Raw genomic sequence first — 18,975 nt, forward strand, 5'->3', positions numbered from 1 at the left:
TTGAGTATGTTAAACTATAAAAACAAACTTATAAAATCACATTTAAGAGATTGAAGTTTGATTTATTATTCACTGTTCTCAAGTTATTACTGGTAATTTTAAGATTGACAACTAATTGTTGAAACTTCTTATTCCAATAAACAGCTAGAGGTGGATGCATAGTAAAAGTTTTAAACACAATTTCCTGTTAAAAAAGGACCACAATTCTATTAAATAACAGTGATCGAAATGATTATATTTTGAATATAGGTGTTTTTTTGTTTTGTTTTGTTTTATAAATAACAAGAGATGTGCTCGTCAGAAACACAATGCCCCCTACTGCGCCGCTTTGAAATAAATTTTATTTATTTTTGTTGACCTTTGATCTGGAAGGATGACCTCCAGCTTGAACTTCCACCACTCAAAATGTGCAGCTTCATAATATACACATGCATGCCAAATATCAAGTTGCTATCTTCAATATTGCAAAAGTTATGGCCAACGTTAGGTTTTTTTCGGACGGACGGACAGACTGACATACTGACTGACGGACAGTTCAACTGCTATATGCCACCCTACCGGGGGCATAAAAACAGAGCTCCAGATAAGGATTTAGTCTAAAGGGTATTTTACCCCTTGATATACATCTAATTATAAAAGGGTATTTTACTCAGTTGTTTCAGCCATAAAGGTTATTTAGAAATTTTGAAGGGTATTTTCCATTTCTACAGAAAATTGACATAGTACATGGCGTGTTTAATCTAGAAATATTATAATTATTTGTTATAAATAGGCGCAAACAAAATAAATTTTAAATGATGATATTATCAGACTGTCTTGAAAAGATTCAACTTACATGAGTTGTATCTCTGTCTTGATTGGGTGTTTCTTGCAAATAGTATTCATATCGTACACAAACATCATTTCGCAATAAAACTAAGCTATGGCACTTCTTGTAATATTTTAAATATAGTAACACTACATGTGGTCTATGTAAGTTAACTATAAACTTCTTCAACAATTAGATCGCTTAAAATTATTTTATCAATTCTAGAAGCAGCATACAATTTATTTCTACCGTAATGGCATATTGTAATATAAGTTATTTTCTGCAAGAGCCGCTGTATTTGCTTGAAACGTCCCTTTTTCGAACTTAGAACGCTATGTGCCGCCAGTTTGATAACAAGGTTCTTTTGATTTACTTACTTTTGATTTAAATGTTAACTAACACTAAACACTCAACTAGATTATTGGTTAAACCGGTTACAAACTTTAATCGATCACAAAAACGTACCAAGATTTGTATTGCGTAACATTACGTACTGAGTTTTGAAGCGTTTCTCTAATTTTTCAATGCGTAAATACGCAGATAAGCATCTTATCAATGGAGCTCTGAATAAAAATCAGGGGAAACAACCAGTATTAATACAGTAAAATTTACCACTGGGTGACAGAGTATGCCCCCTTTAAACAAATAATTCTGCTGTAAGATTAACAACTGTCCAACTTATTTCTAAACTGTTAATAAAGTAAATCCTTCTGTGTATCTCTTTCATAATGAACAGAAACAGAATGTGTTTGCACACAAAATATCTGATAATAAATGAACATCTGCAAAAACTAGTTAATAACCAGTATCTCCAGACAAAATGCATGTTGAGCAATTTAAGCAGCTAATTGTCATACAGCAAAGTTAAGGGAAATGTTGAAAAGTTGGAAAAGCACTGGAGTATTAGTAACTTTTAATATTATGCCTCACATGACTTTCCATGTAAATTTTAAATATAACTATAAATATAACATTCCAAACTTTTCTATAGTTATAATGGGACATAATATAGTGTCTTCCTTGTGTGGAGCTAAAATTAGAACAATGGAAAACCATAATAGAGCAACTGTGAAACTTAAAATATGCTTTAAGTGTCATAAGATGCTTACATATATCCACTGTTTTAACGAATTCTATACAGCAAGAAATATTTGCATTTCCATCTCCATTTAAAATGAGCAGTATGTTTTTATTTTATGTGAATTATGCTAATACCAGAACTACTATTTGTTTTTGAACTGGCAATAACTGGTCAGAACAACTGTTTAAATCTGTAATTTTTTTTAAATTATCAATATTGGTGTCCCGAACAATTTTAGACGACGCTGATATTATACTTGCTAATTTGCAATAAATTATAATGAAATGCACTAAATAGTTTAGTTAAATATAAGACTAGTTTTTAAACAGATATTTTTGTTTGTAATTAAATATTGTTTCTTTACAAGAACATTATACATGAAACAAATATATACATATTTGGTGAACAAACTGCAGTGATGTAACTGTAAGAAATGAGAATATTTGACAGTGAGTATCCCAGAAAGTAAGCAATGAAAATGTTGACCTCATGCATGCATAGCTAGTAATCTTCAAATCAGATGAGTTGCACAATGCTGAATTACTCAAGTGCAATAAAAGCAATAATGCTGAATGAACAAGAACTAAAATAAGGTGTAACCTCGCTTCAATGTATACTTATACCATCAAAAAGATTCTTAATGGTTACATTAAAAAAAAGTTATCGCAGTATGAACTTAAGGGGAAACCAAAAGGCACCGAATAAGTAAACGGTAATAACCCTAAAAGTCTGCTTTTCAGATTTCAGTAGACACAAATTCACTCTAAAGCATCTTAAGTTTACAGAAAATTTTCAACGGGGTAAGAACAGCGGAAATCATGACATGCATCAGCAATTCACAGCTATGCAAAACATTAATGCACATGCAACAATGGCCTGAACAAATCTTGTAAGGACAAACACACCAGCTTTGGGTGACCATATATCAGACTAAATTATGAGCAAGTCCATACTTGTAAATGTTTTCTCTTTCTCAGTTGTCAACCCTGCAAACACTAGTGTCACCATTAAGTGTTTGTTTTTCAGTTACACCAGATAAGGAGAGATGATTTGCTCACTTCAGGAGACCTGCATGACCTATTTTTACTCAATGTGAAGCATTTCAGCACTGTTTTCAAGTCCAATGACATACTTCTATATTATCTGCATTTGAATTTCAACAATCAATGTACAGCCAGACTGAAAATTATTTTAATAAAAAGATGTTTCACAAAAGCATATCAAGTTTTACAAATCATACAAAGTTAAACACATTGAACACAGTTTTAAAAATCATACCAAGTTTAACAAAATTAATGATACAAAGTTAAAAATAAGCAGATTATTACAAACCATACACATTTTAAATATGACAGTAAGCTTTCACTTGTTTACAAGAATCCCATAAACAATGCACAATTACAACTTGATGTTATGCACATATAATAAGGCCTGAATTAGCAATGGCAGCCACATATATTTGTACATGTATTACAAATGTACTTTTAAAACAGTCTTGACGTAAGCTTCAAAGAGCAGTGCACATGAGCAATTAAGAACCCAATCAAATGAAATAGGATAAAATTAATGCAAAACATTTTCATTTCAAAAGTTCATTTACCGGTAAATTTAAATTGTGCAATTCAATTTGGTTTCTTTTATCATAATGAGACCTTAATATCTACATTGAAGTAAAAGTACCACGAGTAAATGAAATAAAAATAAAAACTTTTTTCCTTGATTTTTGCTATTTCTATTGATGTATGAGTATTAATGCATTGCAATTGTCAATCAAACAACTTAGTTTCTAAACTGTCTTCTTAATGAGAAAATAATGTAGATTTATGACATAAGATGTTATCAATAAAAAGTTAAAACAAGGCTTTGAAATGCAAAAAATAAAATGCAATTTGAGATTGGTAAAGAAAGACATGAATTGATAAATTCCTATATACTCAAAATTAAAAAGAACTTGCAACAGGCAAGACATGTCTTTACCACTTAAATACGTATTTTGATTTGTTTGTAGTGCCTTAGAAAGTAAAATTTAATTAAAGACCTTTCTTACTAAATTCAAGTTTTAAAGGCTTCATTTCCAACCCTAAGATACAGATGAGCAGCAAACAGCATAAAACCTGAACAGACTGGGAGTTACTCGCAGGCTGTTCTGGTTTTATGCCATTTACACATAGCCATTTTCACTTTGCTTCTGAGTGGGAAAGGGTTTAAAAGATATACTGCAAGGTTGATGTTGGTTTGTGTTCGTAAAAGCTAAGCAGTTATTATAGTTATGAGATCAACATTCATGGGTGTAGGTTCCTGGGCATCACACCCACATCAATTACAGAGTGTTGCACCAGTTTGTTGTCTTGTTTCTCATTATTGGATACGTTTGATAATTTATATATGTACAGAAAAGAATAGAATGCAGAATAACCGGCCTAATGTGAACTATCAATACATATGCATATGACCTGTGCTAGTGGTTTGCAAAACTAGATTATTTATATTATCATGAATCATCGTGACCATGCTTAATATATTGGTCACTGTGAATTAGATGGTTTTTGTAATGTCACTTTTTTCTGGTAAAAAGATGAACATAGCCTTTAAATATGAAAGTTCTAAGCGCTGAACATGTGGTAAATATGAAAATGCACACAGTAATTGTATTGCTTAAGAGAGTTCAGTGTGAATCTGTTGTTGCCCCTTACCGGTAGCTTTTTTGTTGCTGAAACTGTTTCACATCAAACACTCAGTTTACATTGTTGCAAAACATAATGCTGCATCCCTATTTTTCACATGAGCTAATGCAGCATAAGAATTGTGTTCAAGCTATACTTCACACATAGCACAATGCAACTTAATTAAATAATATCTGTTAACCCAGTTTCCCACTTTGAAGCCAAGTGAAAATGGCTATGTGCAAACAGCATGAAACCAGAACAGCCTGCAAGTAACTCGCAGTCTGTTCAGGTTTTATGCTGTTTGCTGCTCATCACTAATTAAGGGCTAGAAATGAAACCTTTTAAACTTGAATTTAGTAATAAAGGTCTTGAATTAAATTTAACTTTCTATGTAACTTTTAACTCCGCCAAGGATGGTTCCAAGCCTGCGCTGCAAAAGGTGGAGGGTTGGACCCCGTGAAAAAATGCTTGCTACCAAAATGACAACAAGGGAACAAGCGACAAATGGCGCCGAGAGTGAAGCAGACCAGGCAACTGGACTTGTGAATGATGGGGATCAACGCCGCAAGAACGTCCCCACCCCGATAGCGGAACTCTTGACGCCAAAGCGATGGATCAGAGTTGGATGTTGGAACGTGCGAACACTCTACCAGACTGGAAAGCTAGCGCAAGTGGTGAGTGAACATGGAACTGCATGGAAGAGCTGGTGCAAACAGCATCGCTGAGACCATCGCTTTGAGGAGATAGAGATGGCTAGGCCAAGTCTGCAGAATGCTACCCAACTCGCTACCCAGGGTTGCACTTAGATGGACTCCACAGGGAAAAAGAAACCGTGAAAAGGCGACCTAAAAAGATGTGGCACCGAACCGTGGAGCAAGAGCTTAAGAACAGAGGCCTCACTCTGCAGACAGCCGCCACAACAGCAGCTGACAGATTAAAGTGGCAATCCCTTGACGTCGCCTCAAGCACCAGACGGCGCAGAGAGGATTGACGCTGATGATGATGATGTGACTACTAATGTGTCAAAATACATATCTAAGTGGTAAAGGGTTAATGTACCCGGTAATTGAGTAAAAATGTATTATTTTGCATGTTTTGTATTTTGCATGGTTTTGTTTTATCTCACAAATAAGAAAATTAAATTGATTCAGTCAGGCCTACTCAAATTTTTTCAAGATTTTACTGTTCAATTACAACAGTTGAGTAAGGTCAAAACCTGGGTAAGACAACTACACAGAAAAATGTCTTCTATTATGGTGTTGTAAAAACAGCAGATACTGACTGGCGTTGGATAATCTACCAATAATAAACCTTTAAACCTAAAAATCCATCACAAAAAGTAACAAGAGTGCCAAACTGTCACAAGATACACCCATTAGAAGGTTTTGGACACCATGCTCAATGCTTGAAATGCACTAAGTGACCTCAGGACCTAGTTATTGACCTGGCCTGACCCATATTCCAACTTTACCTAGATATCATTTAGACGTAACATCTGACTAAATTCGGTTAAGATCAGATTAAAACTACTTCAATTAGAGAGCGGACACCATGCTATATGCTTGAAATGCACTAAGTGACATCTCGACCTCGTTTTTGACCCGACACGACCCATATTTGAACTTGACCTACATATCATCTAGACAAAACTTCTGACCAAATTAGGTGAAGATCGGATGAAAACTACTTCAATTAGAGAGCGGACACCATGCTTAATGCTTGAAATGCACTAAGTGACCTTATGACCTTATTTTTGACCCTGCATGACCCATATTTAAACTTGACCTACATATCATCTAGACACAACTTCTGACCAAATTAGGTGAAGATCGGATGAAAACTACTTCAATTAGAGAGCGGAATCATGCTAAATGCTTGAAATGCACTAAGTAACCTCATGACCTCGTTTTTGACCCGGCATGACCCATATTCGAACTTGACCTACATATCATCCAGACACAACTTCTGACCAAATTAGGTGAAGATCGGATGAAAACTACTTTAATTAGAGAGCGGACACCATGCTAAATGCTTGAAATGCACTAAGTGACCTCGTGACCTAGTTTTTGACCCGGCATGACCCATATTTGAACTTGACCTACATATCATCTAGACACAACTTCTGACCAAGTTTGGTGAAGATCGGGTGAAAACTACTTCAATGAGGGAGTGGACACCATGCTTAATCCTTGAAATGCACTAAGTGACCCAGTGACCTAGTTTTTGACCCAGCATGACTTATATTTAATCTTGACCTAGATATTGTCTAGACACAACTTCTGACCAAGTTTGGTGAAGATCAGATGAAAACTGTTTGAATTAGAGAGCGGAAACTGCTGTGGACGCTGCCCATTAAGGGTGAAACTATAATATGTTCCGTTTTTAAAAACGGGCGTATAAAAATATCTGAACCTCATAAAGCAATTTTTGCGTAAGACCTGTATGAAGTTACTACTTAAACATTTTAAAGAGCCACTCTCCTATACTGGAGGTCAGACTGACTAGTTACTAGTTTAATCATATTTAGAAAATCTTCTATATCAGTAACCTCTTATAACTTTTTAACACATGCAAAGTGTACTTAAAATACAAATAAAACAAGACCTTGTTACAGTAGTGGTAAAAAACCCAATGCCAAAATGTTGTAATACATGGCAAATATTGTACCAAGTAACAAGTTGTTACAATCAGTTAACAAAATTCCTGGTTGACTACTTTATTAAAATATAACAAGTGAAGAAAGCGTGCTGAAATATTGATAACACATTTAACCAAGAAGTTGTATTACAACACTAATTAATGCACAAACAATCAACTTAAGGGCAACAACAATTAATTTTTTAAGAGAAGTGTTTGTCAGAAACACAATGCCCCCTATTGTGCCGTTTTGAAATAAAATTTCAATGTATCATTTGGCAGGTTTAGAAATTATCTCCCTTTTAAAGCTTATTTCTTCCCTTGGATTGTATTTTTTACTTTTGCACTTGAAGGATAACCTTTAACTTGACCTCTCACCACTCAAAATGTTCAGCTTCATGAGATGCCAAATATCAAGTTGCTATCTTCAATATTACAAAAGTTATGGCCAATGTTAAAGTTTTCGAACGGACACACAGACAGACAGACAGTTCAACTGCTATATGCCACCCTACGGGGGGCATAAAAAGAACACAAACTTATAATTTGCTATAAAGGTTGAACCTTAAAAATATAAAGTACAACAAATAACATGTGCGCTTATTATATCACACAACCTGCACCAGTTAAGTTGAATGGCATTAGGAGGTCCAGTTAAGAAATATATTAATTGTATCATAATTTTACTGAATAATACACAATTAATTATGGTGGATTAGCCCGTGCTTTTTGTGCGTTAACACACCTAACAGACTGAAATGGAATTTCTGATGCTCCCAGCATTCATACTTACTGGTACCCACTTGCCTGATGTCTTGGGAAGTAAAATGAGACTCTGGCAAGTATTATATTTATGCCCCCCCTTCGAAGAAGAGGGGGTATATTGTTTTGCACACGTCGGTCGGTCGGTCGGTCCGTCCGTCGGTTGGTCCGTCCACTAGATGGTTTCTGGATGATAACTCAAGAACGCTTAGGCCTAGGATCATGAAACTTCATAGGTACATTGATCATGACTGGCAGATAACCTTAATTGATTTTCTGGTCACTATGTCAAAGGTCAAGGTCACAGTGACTCGAAATAGTAAAATGGTTTCCGGATGATAATTCAAGAATGCTTAGGCCTAGGATCATGAAACTTCATAGGTACATTGATCATGACTGGCAGATTACCCTTATTGATTTTCAGGTCACTAGGTCAGAGGTCAAGGCCACAGTGACTCGAAATAGTAAAATGATTTCCGGATGATAACTCAAGAATGCTTAGGTCTAGGATCATGAAACTTCATGGGCACATTGATCATGACTGGCAGATGTCCCCTATTCATTTTCAGGTCACTAGGTCAAAGGTCAAGGTCACAGTGACTCGAAACAGTAAAATGGTTTCCAGATGATAACTAAAGAATGCTAAGGCCTAGGACCATGAAACTTCATAGGTACATTGATCATGACTGGCAGATGACCCCTATTGATTTTTAGGTCAAAGGTCAAGGTCACAGTGACTCAAAATAGTAAAATGGTTTCCGGATGATAACTCAAGAATGCTTAAGCCTAGGATCATGAAACTTCATAGGTACTTTGATCATGACTGGCAGATGACCCCTATTAATTTTCAGGTCACTAGGTAAAAGGTCAAGGTCACAGTGACTCGAAACAGTAAAATGTTTTCCTGATGATACCTCAAGAATAATTAGGCCCAGGATCATGAAACTTCATAGGTACTTTGATCATGACTGGCAGATGACCCCTATTGATTTTCAGGTCACTAGGTCAACAGTCAAGGTCACAGTGACAAAAAACGTATTCACACAATGGCTGCCACTACAACTGACAGCCCATATGGGGGGCATGCACCTTTACAAACAGCCCTCGTTTGAGTTCACATGCATGATATACATGTAGTTGACATGCATATACATGTAGTTGCCCAAAAAGTGCACATTTTTTATTTTAACTAAATAACATGATACTTCCTGCAAGAGCAATACAAAACTTAGCGTAGAGACTGTACTATAACCCTGGGTGTTCATTTTGCTATTAAGGACTCAAATACTACAAAAAGCAACTTTAAAAGTGATGTCCAAGCATGCATTGGCATTATTTTTACTTAATTAATTCAAGCACATGCACTCTTATAGAGCTGAAACTACAAAGTTGAGCACCTGTTCACATCAATTAAAAAAATTTGGTTCCTTGCATAATTTAACAAAATTATCAAACGAAACAGAAGTTAAAACTATTGTTTAATCATTCAATGACCCTGCTATTAAATGTGAATGACAGACCAGAATGATATTGCTCTGTACTTTCTGTAAACATCTCTGACTTTTGTCGACCGATTTCTTATTTCTTAGTATACCGAATTTAAGCAGTAACAAATGGGCATTCTTCACAAAGATATGCTAGACAATAAAGACCCTGTAGAGGCAAAGATTGGCCAAGCCTCAAAAATGATATTCATTATTTGACCAATGACCTCAAACAGAGACCCTGACCTTTGACCTAGAGAAGCAGTTAGTAGTGGCTCGGAACAATCAGTCTCAGTAAGTTTCTGGCTATGTGTTGACCTTGAATCTTCATTTGTGTTATTGACTTTTAGCCTTGTTCCTCACAGTGAAAAACAATATGTCTCACAATATTGGTCAATTGTGTCATATAAAAATGTATTCATGCTGGACAAAGTTATTCTAAAAGCAATGGTATATGTTATATGAAAATCTATTCATGCTGGACTATGCTTCAGACAAAATGTTACCTGCTGATTTCTAATAATTGTTCTTGGACTTTAAAACCGTGAAATTGACTTTGGCTATGATTGTTATGTGTAATACAAACAAAACTGACCTAGCGGTCAACTGAGAACAACAGTCAACTGCAGACAATGGTCAGTTTTGATTCCCCCTGACGTAAAATCATTCTATATTACACTTGAGAATAATGGTAAACTGTCCACAACGGCCAACGGTCAGTAGATTTCACTCTAAAAGTAATTTTTAACAGTGACCAATGGCCACGAGTCAGTCGTTTCAAGTTGCGAAAAGTAAAAGCACAAATGAAACAGGTGCAAGTAAAAAATAACAATGTGTATTATAATTAGTAGCAATTATCCGCTGCAGTGATAACGACAAAGCATGAGCGCGTAACAAAGTCAATAGATGTTTATCGCTGATAAGGTGTCAAAAACAACACTTAGCTGGCGAGTGTTGTTATAAGAAGGCAATAAAAGACTTTAAGATATTTTTTTACAAGATTTTGGCGTATTTTTCTTTGAATGAGAACGATACAATTTTACTGTACTTTTGGTTTACAACAGCAAATCCGTTTGTATACTTGTTCGGATGTGACGTCAATGACACGTGACAACCTTTATTTAAATATATCTCCCAATTTATGTTATACAAACAGTCAAATTAAATGAATGAACAAGATGCATGAGTAAACAACAATACTATCATTGATAAAGTCATAGAAATAGTTTAAAAATAGGTATACATTAAATCAATTTATGAGATATTATTCTGTATTTTTAAATAGAATTTATTTATGTTATGTATGTCTGCTATTAAGCTTAGTTATTGGCAATGAGCCTCTGTTTTACACTGTGTGAGAAAGACTTGGTGGGGTAACGACGTAGCAATACTACCAAATGACCAACCATCTAAAACGGTGTAATCTGAGAACAACCGTCACCTGTCGACAAAGGTACATATGACCCTTTCCTTTGACTGACCGCTGTTCTCAGTTTTGACTGTACACTGTCTCATTATGCATGTCTATTGTTTCTTCTTCAAAATTGTTTGAAAATCCATTATAAATGGATGATTGTTATATTTGGTATGACTTTGAACTGTGACCTTGATTTTGGATCTCCTCAAAGCACATGGATCCTGCAGGTGAAGTTATTAAAAAAAAATACTGATCATGGACAAAAGTTATGTTCTCAATGTGTTTGCATTTCAATTAAGACGTTGTATGTCAAACCCTGGTTACCGGTTGTGATACACTTTCATTTACTGCTTTTTCAAACTTTTATTATTTTAAAATTCATTTGTACTGGACAAAGTTAAGCTCTGGACAAAGGATTTGATTGCTATTAATCAATATTAAACCTTGAACTGTGAATGATATATTTGACCTGGCTAGTTGCCACTCCGTATCACCATTACTCTGAACTTTGACCTAGACATTTGACCTAGGAACTTTGTTTTTTCTTGACACTGCATCATTTCAATGTTTATTAAAATCAGAAATTATTTTAAAAAACAACATCCATTCACATGCACAAAGACACTTAAGAGAAATCACAATAGCATTGCTTGAAGCATTAAAAATTCAAAAGCAATAGTAGTAAAAGTGATTGAAAATTGAAAAGCAATCAGAGTAACAGTGATTGAAGCGTTGAAAATTCAGGAGCAATCAGAGAAACAGTGATTGAAGCGTTGAAAATTCAGGAGCAATCACAGTAACAGTGATTGAAGTGTTGCCAATTCAAGGCCATCACAGTAACAGTGATTGAAGTCCTGCCAATTCAAGGCCATCACAGTAACAGTGATTGAAGTGTTGCCAATTCAAGAGCAATCACACTAACAGTGATTGAGGCGTTGAAAATTCAAGAGCAATCACAATAACAGTGATTGAAGCATTAATTTTTTTAGAGCTATCGTAGTAACAGTGATAGAAGCGTTGAATATTTAAGAGCAATCACCATCACAGTGATTGAAGCATAAAAAATTCAAGGGCTTCGGACAGTGATTAAAGCTTTTGCATACAGCTTTGACACAGACTGTAATTTGAGTTTGAAGTTGACTTTGTTTGAAGTTGACTGAAGGCTCTTCCAATTCAATATTTGAGAGGCATTATTCAGAATGTTGTTGCACTCATCTTCTGGTGAAAGCTATTGAGCATAAGTAAAAGATTTTAAAATTATCTTCATATGTAACACTAATCTTTGTCATGTACTTACCTAAATATAATGACAGGGTTCATTTAAGGTCAGTTTTGAAGCCAATAGAATATATTGATGCACACAAACTGGTACAAAGACACATTTGCAAAGATCATACTTTTTAAATTATAGCATCTAATTTGTCATTTTCAAAATATGTGGAAAGAAATAAAACAACAACCTGTAGGGTCATATATTTTTCATGGTTTGAATATTTGTGCGCATATTTTTGTTATTATGCTGAGATCATTCAATTATATGAGTCCAAATAATGCACATTTAAAATTTATACAAAATTCTCTGTTATGATGATGTCTTTAATGCATGGAGTCATCTTGACTCCAGTGTTATGTCATCCTTTTTGCTGACCAAACATTGGGGTGTTTTTTTTCCCAACAAATACTCATAACACGGCACTAATCAAGTTTGTTTGAATGTAAAACAAGACTTCAAAGGGACAAGGCAGGAATACAAGCATGTGCAGTCAATGCAAACCCATGTCAATTTCTTATCTTACATGGTTTCATAAAAAAAATTCTGCAGTTACCATTATTAAGACTGCACATGCATTCGTTACGCATTAAAACGCATCAACAAAGCCCTCTGTGATAGATTTAAACAGCCTGCATGTGCAAATAAAAGTTAAGTGGAGAAGAATGGCAAATAGAGCATTTATAACGGTTTTTGTGGCAGCTGGTTATTAATTTAAGTTTGAGATATTCACACAACATATAAATCATGTATAATAAAGTGCTACTCCTTTTAAAGTGGTCATGATCAGTATGCATGTACATTACCTACTCAGTACTAGGTAAAAAGGCTTATAATAATTCAAATATATACACAATTTATACTAAGTATATATTTTCAGCATGTAATTCATGTCAGTTATTTCTGGTGTAAAGAGGTTGAAGTCAACAAAACATACCACATGCAATTCTGTACAATATTAAACATAACCGCTTCAGACAAGAACATTATTAATATGATGCTTTCTTAAAAACTTTTGCAACGGCAAAAACTGTTGTAGTGGTACAAGCAGTAGCAGTATGAGAAACAACAGCCTTTCTTGACTTTCAAACATTAAAACTGTTTCCCAATGTTCTTGTTTCTGTTTGTAGATATTGCAGTGCTACCAAAAGTGGTTTGTTATGTGATTATTTGTGAAAGGGCTTAATTAACTGACTGACAAATTTGCAGCAGGGTACAAGGGTACAAAACGTGAGTCACTGCATGTTTGTAAACAAATTACCCAATCTGAAAATCTCAAAATGTTTGCACTTAGATGAACTGCGCAGACAGCCGTGGTAATCTGAAATGCACTAAATGGATAAGCCCAGGTAAGATCTGCACAGTTTATTATCAACTTTCAGTCTTGACTGCATTTTAAACAGAAAAGCAAAATGTCACAGTATTCATTTGATGCAGGTTACATTGTGCCACTTCTTTCTTGTATTTCTTGAGTTTTGATTGATCAATGTGCTGGATGCTATGAATGCTATGATACAAAAACAGCCATTTGGGCAATTGTGAATTGTCAATTAAATTAGTATCAAATTTATTATATTTTAAATGGCAATCATTTTATTTTTGTATCATAATTATACAGCTTATACCAGCACTTCTTAGGAATTATAAGTAAAGCCATTTGTGAACCAGAAGGTATGTCTGGTTTTGATAAATACAAAGTACCACAAAATAACAGTTACACCTCTCAGCTATTAGACTATTTTTTTAATGAGTTACTAAAGTAACAAATACCAATCCAAGCTTTCAAACCTACGTATTAGTTTAACAATTTTTTTTTAAATGAATAAAACATGTATGAAGAAAAGTACATTTTACCTGTCTGCAGTGGGAATAACCGTTAAGACATCAAATTTCACAAACAAAATATGTTAACATTTGGTAGACGTGAGATATCACATCTGCAAATTAGAATGCATTTAATCATTTGATGTCTGATAAAAGTTATGTTTTCAAGCAACTTTTTCAGACATGCAGTTTATAGCATAAAACAATTGCAAATGAAAATATAACTTACTTGCATAAACGTCAATTATATTTTCAGTATTAAACTATGAGACTGGCCAGAGGACCAACATGCGCGGCAACTTCAAGGTCACATTTAATCACACACCTGCAAACAAAGTGCATATTTATCTTGAGCGTTGAAAATCAATATCAAATTACAAGGGCTAATACTTCAAACAGATTTCCATACAAAGATAAGGGTGAAAATTTTGTGGATATGCTGTAAGGGAAATGAAAATAGATAGTCCTTATGAACTAATTTTTGCTTCCAAAATATTCCCTTTTATAATTTTAGGATTTTTTCTTTGACATTTCATGACATGCATGTCAGTACTTACATTATATACACTATGCTGTTTATATTGAAAATTCTGTCACAGCTAGTTTTGTGGTTTTATATTATCTAAGATATGCTTTTGTAACAAAAACAAATATGTGTAAAATTTCTAGCAAAGTATTAGCAGTCAAAACTAACATTACATATCAGAAACAAAATAATGCGTGTCTTGTGTTTTTAATATATGTTTCTTTTCACACTCTGGAAAAAAGCTGAAGACTGTGGAAGACATGCAACAATTCATGTATAATATGTATTCGACGATCAGTATTACAATTCCGTAGCGCTCTGAGAAAACAGGGCTTAATACATATGCTTAAAGTCTTGTCCCTGTATAGCCTGTGCAGTCCAAACTTTTGGCTCTTTAAACAAAAAAAATCCATAACAGCGGAAAGTCTTGACTCTTGACCCATGTTTAAATAATGCAAACAATACTTCATGCACATGCATAATATCTTAACCCTTTCAGTGCGGGAACCGAATTTTAAAGGCCTTTGCAAACAGTTTGGATCCAGATGAGACGCCACAGAACGTGGCGTCTTATCTGAATCCAAACTGTTTGCTATTCTGATAGTATTCTTTGAAAAAAATCGAAGAAAATGCTAATTTTAGAAATTCAGCAGACGACAAATTTCCCAGCATGCAAAGGGTTAATTGCTCAGAGTGCGGCTCAATGCAAATAACTTTTTACATCAGCATGGAGACTGTAATCCGACTGCTGTCTGTAAATCAGAAGTACCCCTAGCAAAATTGAGTGGGCCTAACTCAATAGTTGTCATCATATGGATTAACACTAGTGCTCTCCCCTACTAAAATAACAGAAACAATGTGTATTATTATGAGATATAATTCAGAATAATCATAAAGAAATAGTTTTGTAATTACTAATTGTATTAGAATTATAATGAACTGTACTCATGAAAGAGACCTACATTGATTGTATTATTACCAATGTCTTAATGTGTGTCACACATTGATTGTATTATTACCAATGTCTTAATGTGTGTCACATATTCCAATAGCAGATTCAGAGCAACTGATCATCAATCTGCAATATTATTTAAGAAATCATTTGCGTAACGTGATATTATGCGCCTTTTTAACTGTTGAATTGAGCTGAAAAGAATTAACAGGTCAAAAGAGTTAGTTAAAATGTGGTAACTGACCAATTATCCACAACTCATCTTGCTAGCAGTTGTTTATAAAAATATATATTATATTCAATATTTTACATGACTGTCCCAGTCCTCTAAGCCCAAATGATCCGTAAAACAAAATTGTGTCTTTGTGTCGTATGAACGGATCTGCACTAAAACTAAATTTAGATTCACATTGTACATCAAATCATTTCTGTCGTCAGTTGTCAAAACAAAAGTACGGTTGATATTTAAATGCATTTTTTTTCAGGATATTGTTTTAGTATGTTGATACTGCAGGAACAACTGTAAGTGTATAATACTATTTGAAGTAAAAACACCAAAAATAAACAACAATTGCGATAGACTCCTATAAACATAGCATATACTGTAAGATGCGCACAATATCACTTTAATCTAGTATGATGCCATCAACATAAAGTGATTGCTGGGAATCTCCAAAATGTGCCAGTGGTTGTTTCTTCTGTAATTTTCAAATTTTGTATTCATGTGTGTTCATAGAAAATAAATCTTTTTACTTGTTGCAATGCCTCTTTTGAAAATATAATTTTCTCTTATCACTCAACAATTCAAATGGACAGTAAACATCCTCCATTTATAATCCCTATAAGGACTTATCCTCTTCAAAAAAGCTACTTAAACAAAATTTTATGTTTCACAGAAAGTCAGGAGAACTTTTCCATCAATTACATTTACAGTCGATTGGTGTATAGCGGATTTTAGTGAGTAACGGATAGCTTAAATGTTTTTTGCAAAATACTTTTATTTATGTTAAGATTTATAGTTTTCTATTAATTGAATACCAATAGCCTATCATTGTTAAGTCGATTCATGTTTTTGTTGATGTGTGTCAATGTTTACAACTGTTGTTTTTTTCGAAAGCAAAACAAGGTCACGTTATGTACGCACCGTTTTTGTGACGACAGGAAAAGTGCAGACAAATGGTTTCTTAAATTTTGCAGATTTTGTTTGTTAAACATAATGTTCATTGATGTAATATTTTAGTATTATGAGTCCTTTACAAAATTAAGAATGCTCAGAAACCAAATTGATGCGTACCATATAAAATAAGCATGAAAGCTGCAACTCGGGATTTAGTGAATAACGGACATGTGGTGACCCATATTCAGGAATGTGGGGATTGTCTCAAAATCAATATCAACCCAATTGAAGTTGTCCAATACACATGTGGTAAGCGTTTGGCTATGATATTAATAAGTAAAAACATCATTTTTAATGAAAAATAATCAAATTTTAACGAAAAATCGATTTCTCTGAAAACATATTTTCCGCAATCAAATCTATATATAGATTCAACTCAAAATGACCCAAATATAGGGTTCATCGCTTTGCACAGCAATTACTTCATCAATTGTGCAGCGATTTCCATGAATTTGGTCTTATTAAACGCAGAAATGAATTTCCTTTCTGGAAATGTACATATATTGCAATTATTTTTTACAAATGCTGTGTCAAATTTCAAGAAATAACACGATACACATGTAATCCGATAAAGACCTAAGCGATCCAGTAATGGCTGAATCGGTGTACCATGAAATTCGCGCTGTAAACAAATAATATTTTTCGGAAATTTTAAACCGCTGGCATGTTTCAATAGGAAAGACATGTGTCTATCTAGATTTAATGGTTTCTTTACTGAATGCATGGTGTTTACGTTGAAATGAGACTCGAAAGTCCTTAGCTATCCGTTATACACCAATCGACTTTATCACAAGGGCTGAACATGCTGTAGAATAAGTTTGTAATGGATAATAAATTGTCATTTAATACAAACAAGTGGTCTTATCTGGTTCTGGTACCTATACATACATAAAACACAGGCGTTTATTGTTGTTGTAGTGAAGAATGGCAGTGTGACTGATGGCCTCTGTTTCTTAGTTCCACCTGAGCCTTTGACACCGCTCTTGTCATTATGTCTATAACAAACACATCACACAATAATCTGTATTTTCAAACTCATATGGAGTTAAAGGTACAAGCAGAGCTTTCTCATGTTACGTTTATGTTTTCTATAAAAAAAAAACTAAACCTATTTGCATATGTTTGACATTAAATGTGCACATCTGCTCAAAGAATTAAAGAATGCATATACAAATTCTAAGCGAATCGAGTTGCAATAACCTAAATGCGAATGATCAATCAACTTTCTTACGATTGCATGCAGCTGAGAATGGTGAATTAATATCAAAGGGAGGCTACTTATCACACGATATTTTGAAAGTTCAAAACAGTGTACCCTTGTTTTTTTCTATATTAAAAAGAAAGAAAAAGAATTCGTCAAACCACGAAACAACTTCTGATTGCGACAACACAGTGTTTTCTCTTTTTTCCACTAGCTGTGAATATAAGAGGGTGTGTGTAGGGGGGGGGGGGGGGGGGGGGGCTACACTATCAAGTGATAACGAGCTCAGGCCCGTAGCCAGGGTTTTGTAAAGGGGATGCCAATTTTCCCATCAACGAATGTTATTGAGCAACGAAGTGGCGAAGGGGGGAGGTGCGGGTGGGGGATGTTCCCCTCCTGCAATCGGGGGTTTGAAGGTCCTTCCCCTAGAAATATTTTGAAAATGAAATGTAAAACACTGCATTCTGGTGACTTTTTATCTGTATTTAGAGACTGAAGTTATATCTCTCGCATTTTTATATGAAATTTCCCTTTTATTGACCATACTCAGTGACTGAACGACGTGTATATGATATAACATACATGTATTTCCCTTTACCGTTTTTCATTTACCACCTTTATCGACCAGTCACGGAAATACATTGTATTATACGGCGTTTAACCAGACACTAGTATGCGCGCACATACTTTGTTAACATTTGTAACAACACATTTATAAAAAGTAAAATCAACAATAAGAACGATTTAAAATATCATAATTTATTAAAATCTTGATAAAATTAGTGTATTTTACCATTTCAAAATTTTACCCATCATGAGTCAAGCAAATTAAAAGGAAATATTTGACTTTTTTCAAAACAATTGTTTGTCTGAACAGTAACTATGGATAGCACTAGAGGCCTAGCATTGCTCTAAACGTGCTAAATGTGTATTGTACAACAAACAGTGTTTAACAAAACTGGGTCATCTCTAATTTGCATCAATACCAGGGTGCAGATCACGCGACTTTGTAAATGGAAGTCAACACGCCGGTAAGTGCTGCTTTTTTCCAAATGACTTTGTAAAACATTTTTTCTTTAGAAGTTCAACTAGTGCATAAAAGATAGATTTTGAAGCTGCGTATGTCAATGTGCAATACATCAGAATTACTTTATATAATACGCATGTTTT

At 34.3% G+C, this 18,975-nt stretch overlaps 1 protein-coding gene across 2 annotated transcripts in view; it reads right to left on the reverse strand.

Moving 5' to 3' along the window:
- The window catches only part of LOC127876679 (semaphorin-1A-like), a 103,504-nt gene extending 85,917 nt beyond the window's left edge, over nucleotides 1-17,587 (reverse strand). Inside the window, exons 1-3 of one of the 2 annotated variants that reach the window (XM_052422056.1) lie at nucleotides 17,493-17,587; nucleotides 15,197-15,314; nucleotides 14,179-14,274 (exon numbers count right to left, since the gene is read on the reverse strand). The gene's annotated coding sequence lies outside the window, so the exon portion shown is untranslated. Of the gene's footprint in view, nucleotides 1-13,979; nucleotides 14,089-14,178; nucleotides 14,275-15,196; nucleotides 15,315-17,492 lie in introns of those variants that run through there. The other variant, XM_052422058.1, reaches the window with a different exon arrangement.
- Nucleotides 17,588-18,975: the final 1,388 nt, after the last annotated feature.

Source organism: Dreissena polymorpha, chromosome 4 (assembly GCF_020536995.1).
Source record: "Dreissena polymorpha isolate Duluth1 chromosome 4, UMN_Dpol_1.0, whole genome shotgun sequence".
Classification (NCBI taxonomy): domain Eukaryota; kingdom Metazoa; phylum Mollusca; class Bivalvia; order Myida; family Dreissenidae; genus Dreissena; species Dreissena polymorpha.